At 41.5% G+C, this 11,611-nt stretch overlaps 1 non-coding gene across 1 annotated transcript; it reads left to right on the top strand.

The window, feature by feature from the left end:
• Nucleotides 1–5,062: 5,062 nt before the first annotated feature.
• trnar-acg (transfer RNA arginine (anticodon ACG)) lies at nucleotides 5,063–5,135 on the top strand. Its single transcript has one exon. It is a non-coding gene; the product is annotated as a tRNA-Arg (tRNA).
• Nucleotides 5,136–11,611: the final 6,476 nt, after the last annotated feature.

Raw genomic sequence — 11,611 nt, 5'->3', positions numbered from 1 at the left:
TATGCCTTAACAACACAAATACAGATTGAATATCTCTGAAGGTTGTGTTGATTTCATCACAATGAGTTGCAGATTTATCCATCACCACTGGTGGATAAAGTTTTTACTGCTTATCTATTGAAAACGTTCTGCCTCGTACATTTATCGACTCCACTTGGCGTTTGTCCGAGAGGAAACATTCCTTTCAGCCGAACATGCCTTTATCTCTCATTGTTCTGCACATTTCAATCATGTTTCCTCACAATCTCCTCTTCTCCATTGAAAGTAGAACAGAAAAACTGATCGTTTCCAAAAAAAAAAACTCCCTTTGCTAAATATGCATTGTGTCATTTTCCTGAGCCTGATGTTCCAGTGATCTCCGGAACATGTCAGTAAAAATTGCTACATGAGCACTGATCTGTATGTAAATGGATCGATTGGTTTTAAGGTCCTAATTGTGGGATTGGGTCACGTTCGCCCAACAACATTGACTGCAGCTGCACAGACTGAACAATGTCAATGCGAGTGATTGATAGCCAAATGCCTCAGAGAAATTGGAGAAGGAACCTAAAGCAGGGTTACTGATCGTGGGATGGGGAGAAATCTCCGAGAATTGGTGCGTTTAAATCCTGATACATAGACAGCAGAAATGTGAAAGGGCCAGGGTTTGAAGGAGCAAAATCATCACTTCGACGAATATTTTCATATCAAAAAAGATTGATTCGCTCCTGCTTTTGTGAAGCTTGTCTTACTCTGCATAAAACGGGAACAACTGACAATACTGAAAGTCAAATTGGAGATGATCTTTCTGCTGCCACTACGCAAAGCACTAACCACTGCACGATACCGGCAACGCGTGGAATAGCATGATGCAAAAAGCAGTAAAGATAGTGGCAGAGGATATGTTAGGAACAGGACTACATGAACAGTAGGAATACTTGACAAACAGTGACTGAGAAATGCAAACTCATGGTTGGCTGAATGGTTAACTTCGGTATCTCAAGAGCCGATGGATATTTCATCACTTAGTTTGTTGAAGGCGAAGATTGATATAGTCCTCCAGAAAATGAAAGCATCAGGGAATTGCTGGAATGTATTTCTGCAAAAGAAATGTAGTTTACCATCGGTTGCTTTAGCAATTTCGTCATGCAAGGAAGAAACCATTGCTGTGGAATATCATATAGTGCCAGGTTTCAGGCCTGGAATACGAGAAACTGTGTGGAGCAGCAGCGAAGATCAAACTGGAAATGCGGATGGGGATGAGGCAGCGGATATGAGTTCAGAAATGAAATCATTGAGTGTGAAATATGTCACCGAAAGTACAGAGTGAATTGAAATGCCGGGGACTGGGAGTTCCAACATTGCGTGGAGCAGTTTCTATTGACGTAGTATACGTCGCATCAGGCTGGGAGATCCAACCTGAACTGCAGCAGCTTCCATTGACACGAAGCAGGGAGCACTGGGATATCAAGCTGGAAGTTCCAACTGTATCTGGAGCAGCTACTATTGACATCTGCACTGAGAGAAATGGAGGTAATGGTTTCTCTCTCTGAGCTATCTCATATGGCTAACTCTGCTCTGGGCAGAAGGGGAATTTTTTTGGTCATTTCATTTTATTGAATTTCTTGTAAACTCGCACAGGCCGTTAAAATACGTTCAGACTTCGAAAATCAGCTTGAATATGATGTTGTGATTAGGCATTAGTTGATCAAAAGTGATGGAGCAAAATCAGTGAAGTGGAATTTGAAATTCATCAGATGAGCGGAGATCCCATTGAATGGCTGAGTAGACACAAAGTGAATGGAAGTTTCATGAGGATGAATGTCTTTTCGTTACAAAACCTCCCGCTGCACAAAGAGTGGATCATTGGAGTGAAGCAGTAACGGTGGTTATCTTTCCTGGTTATTCAACTTGTGAACATGAGTACGATTGGTCATGTCCGTGTTTAGATCACAACTCTGCAGAATGCCAACCTCAAGCACGCGCGAGCACAGTGTCACAATGGATAATGCGCATGGTTATGGTCCAGAGATTGTACTTAAGGTTTCGACTTGGTTCAAGAGCAAGACTGGCAGGCTTCAACTTCACATACAAGTTAATTTACCGCACAATGTAGCACATACAACGGGTCAGTGGCACAATGGATAACATACCTAACTACAGATCTACTGTGTGGAGCTTCGATTCCAACCTGGCTTGCGGGCAGCGCTGACTTTATTGCACTTAAAACGGACTGTTCTGAAGCCGAAATGAGGTTTGCACCTTGAACTGCAGGGACAGGAGTCCCTTCATTAAATACCCCTGCGACCGTCAGAGTCAATATCCCAGAGTCATCACTGGAGGGGGGAAGCTGAATTCTTCACTCAGGTTGCCCTCTACACCTTTCAACTTTCCGAGATTCACTGTGGCACCTGCGATTGTGAAGGAAACGAGACACAGAGCCAAGTCTCAGCTTTGACAATTTTGGGAAAACCTTTAGGAAGCGGAATCAGAGGAGAATGGTGAGTGATCTGTCTGAATGAGCAGAGACTGCCGAGGCACCGTCCCCTTTATTTAAGAGTCTGGGACATCGTCTCTCATTTCTCGACGTCATTAATTGATCCGAGGTACTAAAAACACTCCACTTGCAGGGGGTCTGCTTTTGCTGATGTCACTGTCAGGATCAAAACAAACCCAACGCCCGGACTGAGAATCAAAGCCGGGTCACAGCGAAGGAAGCGAAAAAAATGGACCTGCTAGCCCACCATGGACAGCTACACGAATACCACGTATGTGTAGAATGACAGCCCTCAAGGTCGTTGTACATGCTTTCGTCAGATGCAATCGCTTGACTATCTTTATTCACTTTCATCACTTGGCCTTGTATGCATTAACAACTCAAGTTCAGATCCGTGTATTTTTGAAGGTTATGTGGGTTCAGACAGTGAATCCAGATACAACCATCCGCTTGCTGATTAGATTTTTCTGCATATCTCCTCAATCCTTTCCACTTCTTAACTTCAGTCTTCGCCCCTGTTGATCGGTCAAGAGGAAACGTTTCTTTTAGTCTGTATTGTCCATGTCGCTCATTACTTAGTGCATATGAAACATGTATCCTCACAGTTTCCTCTGCCTTAAGAAAACAACCCCAGTCAAAACAATCTGTCTTCATAACCTAAACTTTTCAACTTGGTAAATTTCTGCACGGTTTCCAGTGCGATCAAATGACTATTATAATGTGAATTGCAGAACTGCACGCAATATTTCAGGGGAACCGAATGAGCAAATGAAATAATTGACTGGAGAAAGCCACAGAAACTTCTCTTTTCCAATAAAACATCATTTGCTCAATCCTGCGCTGTGCACTTACCTGAGCCCGATGTTCCAGTAATCTCTTGTCCGTGTCAGTAAAAGCTGCTCCATGAGGATTAATTACAGAACAGCGGCATCTAAATGGATTGAATTGCTTGAAGATGCCGACCATGGGATTGAGCACTTACACCCAAAACAGTGACCGCAGTAGTACAGAATGAACAGTGTAAATGTGAGTATTATATTGTGCAATACCTCAGTGAAATGGGAGGGTGGACGTTTAGGCGAATTAGTTCTTGTGGGAGGGAGAGATTTCTTCGATAAAGGGTGGTTATGATATGTGAAACACAAAGATGTGAGATAGCGGGTGTTTGAAGAAGGAAACTTATCACCACGTAGAGTATTTTCATGTAAATCAAAGATTGATTTTCTCAGCGTTTGCTAAGCACATATTACATGGAGTAAAACGGGTAAAATGCCGATTGCTGTGACTGTGATTCGAGCAGAACTTGCTGTGTTGACAATGCCAAGGAAGAACCATTTCATGATCCTGGCGCCACATGGAAAAGCACGATGCAAAAAGCAATAAGGATCGGGGCAGAGGTTATGCCAAGAACAGAAACACACGCACAAAGGAATACTTGTCAAACAGTGACTGAGATGTGGGAACTCAGATTCGGTTGCATATATATCGCTTCTATGTCCGGAGAGACTGTAGAGATTGCAACACTGAGATTGTAGGATGTTACGTTTGCGAGATATCTACAAAACTTCAAAGGGTCATGGGATACTGCAGGGTATTGCTGAAATGTATTTCTCAATAACACTGTATTTTAACATCGGTTACTTCACCAATTTCCTCACTTATTGACGTAATCATATAATGGCATGTCATATAATCCCAGTTCAAGGGCGTGGAATCAGAGAAATTGATTTGCAGTGCACCCAAAACTAATTGGAAATGGTAATGGCGTTCAGCGCGAGCATGTGGCTGTGAAAATGCAATTGGTGAGCGTAATACCATTCTCTGATGATATAGAGGCGCGTGAAATATCGAGGCTAAAAGCTCCCGCCTTAAGGAGACCGGCTTCAATTCCCACGCATCAAGAAGCAGTGGGACATCAGGCTCGGAGCTCCAATTTCACCTGCAAGAACTTGTATTCACATGGAACACGGAACTTTGGGACATCAGCTGGTCGAATAGATACTCAACTATTTTATTCTTAAGTCAGTAGTTTTCAGCAGGATACTTGTTTGTGGATTGAAAGAATATCTACAACCGGGACAGTCAAAATTACAAAGAAGAATTCTGCAAAGAGTAAATTCTTGAAGAAGCATCTGTGCAGAGTGATGCAGAGGAATGTTTACGTCATCTGCCGTCCTCATATGTTTGACTTTGCACTGGATTAATTTCCATGAAGGGATTTTTTTGCTCGGTTCACAGTATTCACTTTCCTGCATATTCGCAAAAGTCGCTACTGTGCTCGAAATCTCTGAAAATTAACTGGTATATACAATGTGGTGATTAGGCTCACGTTCACGTCAGTTATGCTGAAGAAGTGGATTCGAAATTCATCACATCACATTCCATTAAATGACTAAGCAGACAGAGTGTGAATGGAAGCTTCATGAGGACATATGTGTTTTTTTTTGGAAAATTCGTTGCTTTGAATGGTGATGAAAATTAGACTGAAGCAGTGACAGTGATTATCTTTATTGCTTGTTCAACTGGTGAACATGACTGCTATTAACCGTGTCCGTATTAACATCACGGCTGTTAAGGCTGTGCATGCGGCCAGTGGCGCAATGGATAACGCGCCTGACTACGAATCAGGAGACTGTAGGTTTGAATCCTACCTGGCTCGCCGGCAGCGCAGATTTTAATCCCGTTTAAAAATTGATTTTTCAAAAGCCGAAATAAGGTGTGAGCTCCTCATCTGCAGGAACGAGAATGCCTTCATTAAATGCCCCCGAGAACATGAGAGTCAATGTCCCAGCGTCATCACAGGAGGGAAGCCGAATAGTCGCGCGGGTGACTATTGGGCACCTTTCCATTTCATAAAGCCACCGATCGAATAACTGTTGCTCGCGGTGATGCTCTGAATTGAGCATTTGGCCAGTGGAATCAGAGAAGAATGAAGGGTTAACTGTCCAACTGATCTTTATAGAGTGTGAGTTCTCGAGTCTCCTACCCGCTGACTGATAAAGTTTTCCTACCAGTCTATTCAAAGCTTTCTGCATCTTATCTGAAATCTACAAACCCTGGTGATCGATCAAGAGCAAATGTTTCCTTCAATCTGTAATTCCTTGCTCCTCATTATTTCGTACACGTCAATCATGTCTCCTCACAATCAGCTCTGCTCTGAGAAAAACAACATTTTGAAAGTCTTGTGTTCACTGAAATTTCTTGCCTGTTTTTAACAGTTCGGTGAGTGGAGTAGTCCCACTGCTAACATTCAGCACAAACTTTTAGTAAAAGCCACTCAAAGCGGGGAACCGTAGTACTGCTCTTTTCGTCAACAATGTGTAAAAGTCCCCTGTTACTTTCGATTTCGCATCCCGTGGGGCTATTTGTCCGTGTTCAACGACGTTTCCCAGGAAGGTGACTTTAGCTTTGGCAGATTCACTTTCAGCTAGGTTTACAAACCAGTTTGACTTCCGAATTCGATCAAAAAAGCCCGATAAATGCAGTAAATATTCAATGCACGAGAGTTTGAAAGTCACCAGGCACAATATACACCAATCAGTTGCGTATTCGGCAATTACCCTGTCAGTTAACCTCTGAAATGTGGCTGAAGTGTTTTTCGTACAAACGGCATTACTTTAAATTTCTGCAGGCCAGTTGGCGTTACAAATTTGCCTTTGATCTTTCTGTCAAAGTTCCCTACCAGTAACCTTTGAGGAAGTCCAACTAAGAAATGCAAGTTGCTCCTCCAATCTTTTCCACACAGTCCTCCAACTGCAGATATGTATACGCATCAGTCTTTCTAACAACATTGATTTTGTGGTAATCCACACATAACTGTTGGGTCTTTTCTGGCTTTGGCACCATGATGATGGGTGAACTCTATTCATTGAAACTCACTTCGGTTATGTCATATTGGTGCATACGTGATATCTCCTTATGAACTTGTACAACTTTAAAGGGTTATGCCTGCAAGGATGTTACAGAGTCAGAACAGCATCTCCTATATTTTCATCATCTACAATTAGATTATTAATTCCCAGTATATTTCAGCAGATCTCCCCATGCAAGAGTAATAACTCTTTCGATTTTCTTCTGGAAGATAACTGAATAACTTTTTGGACAACTTTTGCATTGTTCAATTTTATTTCAGGAACGTCCAATGCAGAATTCCCTGACATTGGTTCTTCCCAGTGTGTCGTAGTCAAAAACACATTCTCCTCTTGCATTCGTTCTCTGCCAAAATACCGTTAGAGCATATTCCCATCACATTCTGTGAGATTCCTTCATGACTGGAGTCCCTATCAAGTAGCTAACCTCACTCAATTTCCTCTCAATTTGATAAGGTCTTTTAAACCTTGCTTTAAAGTTTCACAGATTAATGAATTTTAAATAATTGCATTAGTCTCAGCGGCAAAATTGTGATTCTTGGATTTCTCATACACTTCCTGCTTCACCATTTGCTGCGATACTTTTAAATACTGTCTCGACAACTTCCCAACATTATTTAGTTCAACTCTAAAATTTGACGCATCATCCAAATGCGTGGTCTCTGTAATCGGACTTATTAATTTTTCCTTAATAAATTTTAATGGTCCTCTTACCTTATGCCCAAAATTGGTTTCAGATGGACTTTGTTTGGTGGATTATTTTGGTACATCTCAGATCGCAAACAGCACTGACGCAACTCCCTTATGGAAATAATCTGGCTACTCCAAACCATAAAACCTCAATATAGTCTTGAATAATTGACGTCACCTTTCCAATGCACCCTGTGATTCTGGATTGTACACAGTAGATTTGAATCGTTTTATTTCCAAGCTGTCTAAACACTCCATGAAAAGTTTGGACGTGAAGTTTGACCCTTGAGTTAATTGTATCTCTGATGGTAGTCTTAATCTAGTTTTTTTTAAAAACCGTAATTCGTCCAATATCCTTTTAGCTGTCATATTGCATGATTGAACAACATTTGGAAATCTCCTCAATACATCCTTTTTCTGTTAATTAATACTTATTCCCATCTTTTATTGGATGTAGGAAAACTTCACAATGAATGAAGACACTTAAGAAAGATTCGTCGAACGCTGGGATACATAGTAAAAGTGCAGGCTTTATTATTTCCCATGGTTTTCCTATTAGTTGAAATGTATAACACGTCTGGCAAAATTCAAATGCATTCCCCTGCAATCCAGGCCGTAAAAATGTCTTTGTATTTTAGCCTCCGTTTTCATCACGCCTACGTACCCTCCAATTTGTGGCACATGCGGCACTCGCAGCACCACTTTTCTGTACCCTACTGGAAAAATAAATTCTGCCCATTTCTCACTTGCTTGAGTATGTGTTGCTCTCCACTTCCTCCTTAACATATCATTTGCTACGTAATATCACACGGGGATGCATTCACTCTCCTTCCAAGTATATGACTTCTGATCCAACTGTATTAATTATTCATCTTTCTGCTGTAACTCAGTAGCATAGTAGAGCTGAATATACTTGCGTTATTAACGTTTGTCCCTTGCTGTGTCCCACCTACCTGACAAAAAAAAATTGTAATCATATTTCAGCTTCCATATCCGTGCCTTTTGATTTGTCATGCTTCAGCTTATGACTCTGTGATCGCGTTAAGACACAATCTGGGAAAATTCCTTGATAAACGTCCTGCATTGCGGCACTTGCCTGCATCTCGACTGGCTTTTCAACTGGAGTAGGCAGCACGCTTACCGGTGATTGAGCTATATCATTTGCAAGCACAAATTGTATTCTTGGAGCTGAGAGTTTGTCCAGACCTCCCAGCAGAAATTCCCCACTCTTTCTGCCCACTCTAGCCTCACTGTACATAACTGAGCAATTTTTCGTCCCACCATGAATTCCCGTACACACAGTTCTTCAGGAGTATATGTTTCTCCCTCCTTCTGAATCACAGACAGGCACGATCCTGTGTCCCTCAATATTGTTAACTCTCTATCTGCTACTCCTGGACAAGGTAAATAAACTTTACCTTTGCAGGTATATTATTAAAGCAGATGTGGCACTTCCCCCTTACCAACCTCTGATCGGCTTGTGCACTCTGATGCAGCTTTCCACCCTCCACTGTGCTTTCTATTGCCACGCCAACAAAACATCCAGGCTTGTTTCGTTTCCCTGCATCTGAATTTCCAGTGCTTTCCCTAGTTCTCCAACACTGATTTCATGTGGCCTACTTTATTGCAATGAAAACCTCAGATTTTGTACTCTTCAAGAGTTTCCTATTTCCTCTGTGATAAGTTATCCTAATGATTTTCACAGAGATTTAACTTTCCCTTTCCACGTATGGATTTCACTTTGCCCCAATTTCTATCCTTCAGACTTAAAATGATTCTGGAAACCCATCCCTGTTTTATGGACCACTTCATCACAATCAGCCATTTCAGCTGCTAACCTTGTCGTTTTAACAATATGCTCTTCCATAGTAAGCTTGTCTTCAGCCTTTATCTCCAGCCTTTTAAGGTGAATTCCTTTAATAATTGCCAATTTCTGAAGTTCAAACTGTGTCTCCCTTTCTCTCTGCTCTGCTGCTCTCTCTTCCTCCCTCTTTCTACTTCAAATCGTATCTCAAACTGCTCAAATCTGGTGTCCTTTCCTTATCTCTCGAGTCTAACTCAAGCTGCTTCATTGTCAAATAAATTTTCACCATCTCCAAAAATTTCATGGATTTTGCAGCTTAGTTAAATGGGGAGCTACTGCGGGAATGATCACTCCTTTCCTCACAGAAAGAGGCAAATACAACCCCAGTATGTCTGCTAATTCCAGAAACCCGGCCTGAATTACTTTTTGTAAAACTACCAACTTTACATCGTCCATAGCAAGACAACTCTTTGAACCTAAATGAGACATTGCTTTCCCAAGCATTGCCTACCCCAATCCAAATCAACACCCGAATTAAAGACGCAAGCACCTATCAGTTGCTCTTTTAATCCATCAACTAATTCCCAATTTATTATGGACGAGGCTAATCCATTCAAAACGTTATTAAGCAGACAACCCAGACCGTAACGCTATATTTTTTCGTTAAGCGTACAGTGAAAATTACCCGAGTAAGCTAGTTTCAAAAATTATTCACAAAATGACTGATTGAAAAACAAAAGACAGAATATAGAATACCCACAGAACTTAGTCTATCCAAAGTAGACTTACTTATGCTGTTCTGAAAATACACAGCAATCCTTAAAAAAAGTACCTTAAAAACAGTAAAAATGAAACAGAAGTTAATAATTAGAAGGGCAGAAGGAGAGAGGTTATTAGTTAGTGCACTACTGCTGCAGGATCTCAAAACCGGAATTCAGCTTTCGAGAATAACCACTGTTTTTCCATTATATAGTTCATTTCGAAAACATTAAATCTTTGGCCTTAAGCCTCAGCTGTTTACAGAGAAACGAAAGGCCTCACAGTGAACACTTTCATCTCTGTAACACTTCATCCGATTCGGAGCCCGAACTGTTTTAAAATGCCTTTGATAAAAAGATATCAAGAGACATTATCCTTGAGAAAAAGTACTGCTCCGTTTCCTTTTAAAAAAGAGAACATCTTTGTGAGAGCCCAGTCCGTACAAACTATCTTCATTAGTGAAACTCTACGAAAAGACAATATCCTGGTAAATCTGTTCTGCACCGGTTCCAATGTCATCACATCCCTGCTGTAATGATAATTGCAGAAAGACACACAGTATTCCAACTAGAGCCGATTGAGCAAATGAAATTAACAACTTAGAAAGCCACAGAAACTGTACTTTTCCAGTAATGTGACTTTTACACAATACTGCCCCGTGGAGACAGTGAAAACTGCAGATGCGAGAACTCAGAGCCGACAGTGTGGTGATAGAAAACACAGTGGGTCAGGCAGCATGCGAGGAGCAGGAGAGTTGATGACTCGGGCATAAAGCCTTTATCAGGAATGAGGTTTGTGGCCTTGAGGACTATAGATAAATGGGAGGTTCGGGAGTTTGGGGGCGTGATAGTTGTGAATGCGAGGAGTAGATAAAGGTGGAGAATAAGATACTAGTTCTGACAGGAGGTGGAGCGGGTAGGTTGGAAAGGTGATGTGCAGATCATGAAGGCAATGCTGAGTTGGAATCATGAAACTAGAATAATGTGAGGGAAGGGTGAATGAGGAAACTGGTGATCCCATGTGGCATCAAGGGCCCAAGGGGAAGATGAGGCCTTATTCTTTCAGGCGTCGTGTATTTAGGGAATGTCAATGAAGGAGGCGCAGGACCTGCATGTGCTTGGCAGATTGAGAGGGGGAGAATGAATTTCATCAGTGATGAGCTTCTAACTGCATATCCAAACTATCATTATGAACATGTTGTTACATCTTAGGAACGGTATCTAACACTACCCCGCCTGAGGAGAAGGCGAGGATTGCAGATGCGAGAGATTAGAGTCAGGAAGGATGGCGCTAGAAAGCACAGCGGTTAGGCAACATCGGAGGACCAGGAGTGTCAATATTTCCAACATTCCTGACGAAGAACTTCTTCTCGAAACATCGACTTTCCTGCTCCATTGATGCTGCCTTCCCAGGTGTACTTTTCCGGATCCACACTTTTAACTCGACACCACCTCAGCTCAACTGCATAGGAACATTAAGATGCACCTGTCACCACTCAGTTGATTCTTCTGTCGCATGCGAGACAAACTGCAACATTCATTTCCCCATAAATATCAGGTCATTCAGATCACTAAAGAAAAGAAAACTACAGAGACTGAATATCTGAGAGAAAAGAAATAATTGTTGTAGAATTCAGCATCCTGTCAGTTCAACTGAATGTTTGGATATTAAAATTGGTAAAGGAAAAGAGAAAGCTGCAGTTCAATAACTGCGACGTTCTGTTTCTCAAAAGAAAAAAAAGTTTCATGAACTGGAATGTTTCGATCAGACAATGCATGCTCACCTTGTCAAGTGCTGATAGGTACGGAGGAATATATATTTGCTTCGCCACTGCTGAACAGATGAAAAATATCATTTTGCCTTCCGAATCAGTTGATGCTCCTGCAGAAAAGTCAATGTGACTCATAAACCCAGCACAGCCAGTTGGGTGTGCATTTCAGAGTCCTGCAACATCGCATTTTATTTAAAAGATCTTTATTGATTGTTCCTTATAAATATGGCATTCTCCATTTC

Source organism: Chiloscyllium plagiosum, unplaced genomic scaffold (genome assembly GCF_037043375.1).
Source record: "Chiloscyllium plagiosum isolate Xiang-an unplaced genomic scaffold, Cpla_swu_hap1 HiC_scaffold_42, whole genome shotgun sequence".
NCBI classification, from domain to species: domain Eukaryota; kingdom Metazoa; phylum Chordata; class Chondrichthyes; order Orectolobiformes; family Hemiscylliidae; genus Chiloscyllium; species Chiloscyllium plagiosum.
This window is presented reverse-complemented; position numbering and strand designations above follow the sequence as displayed.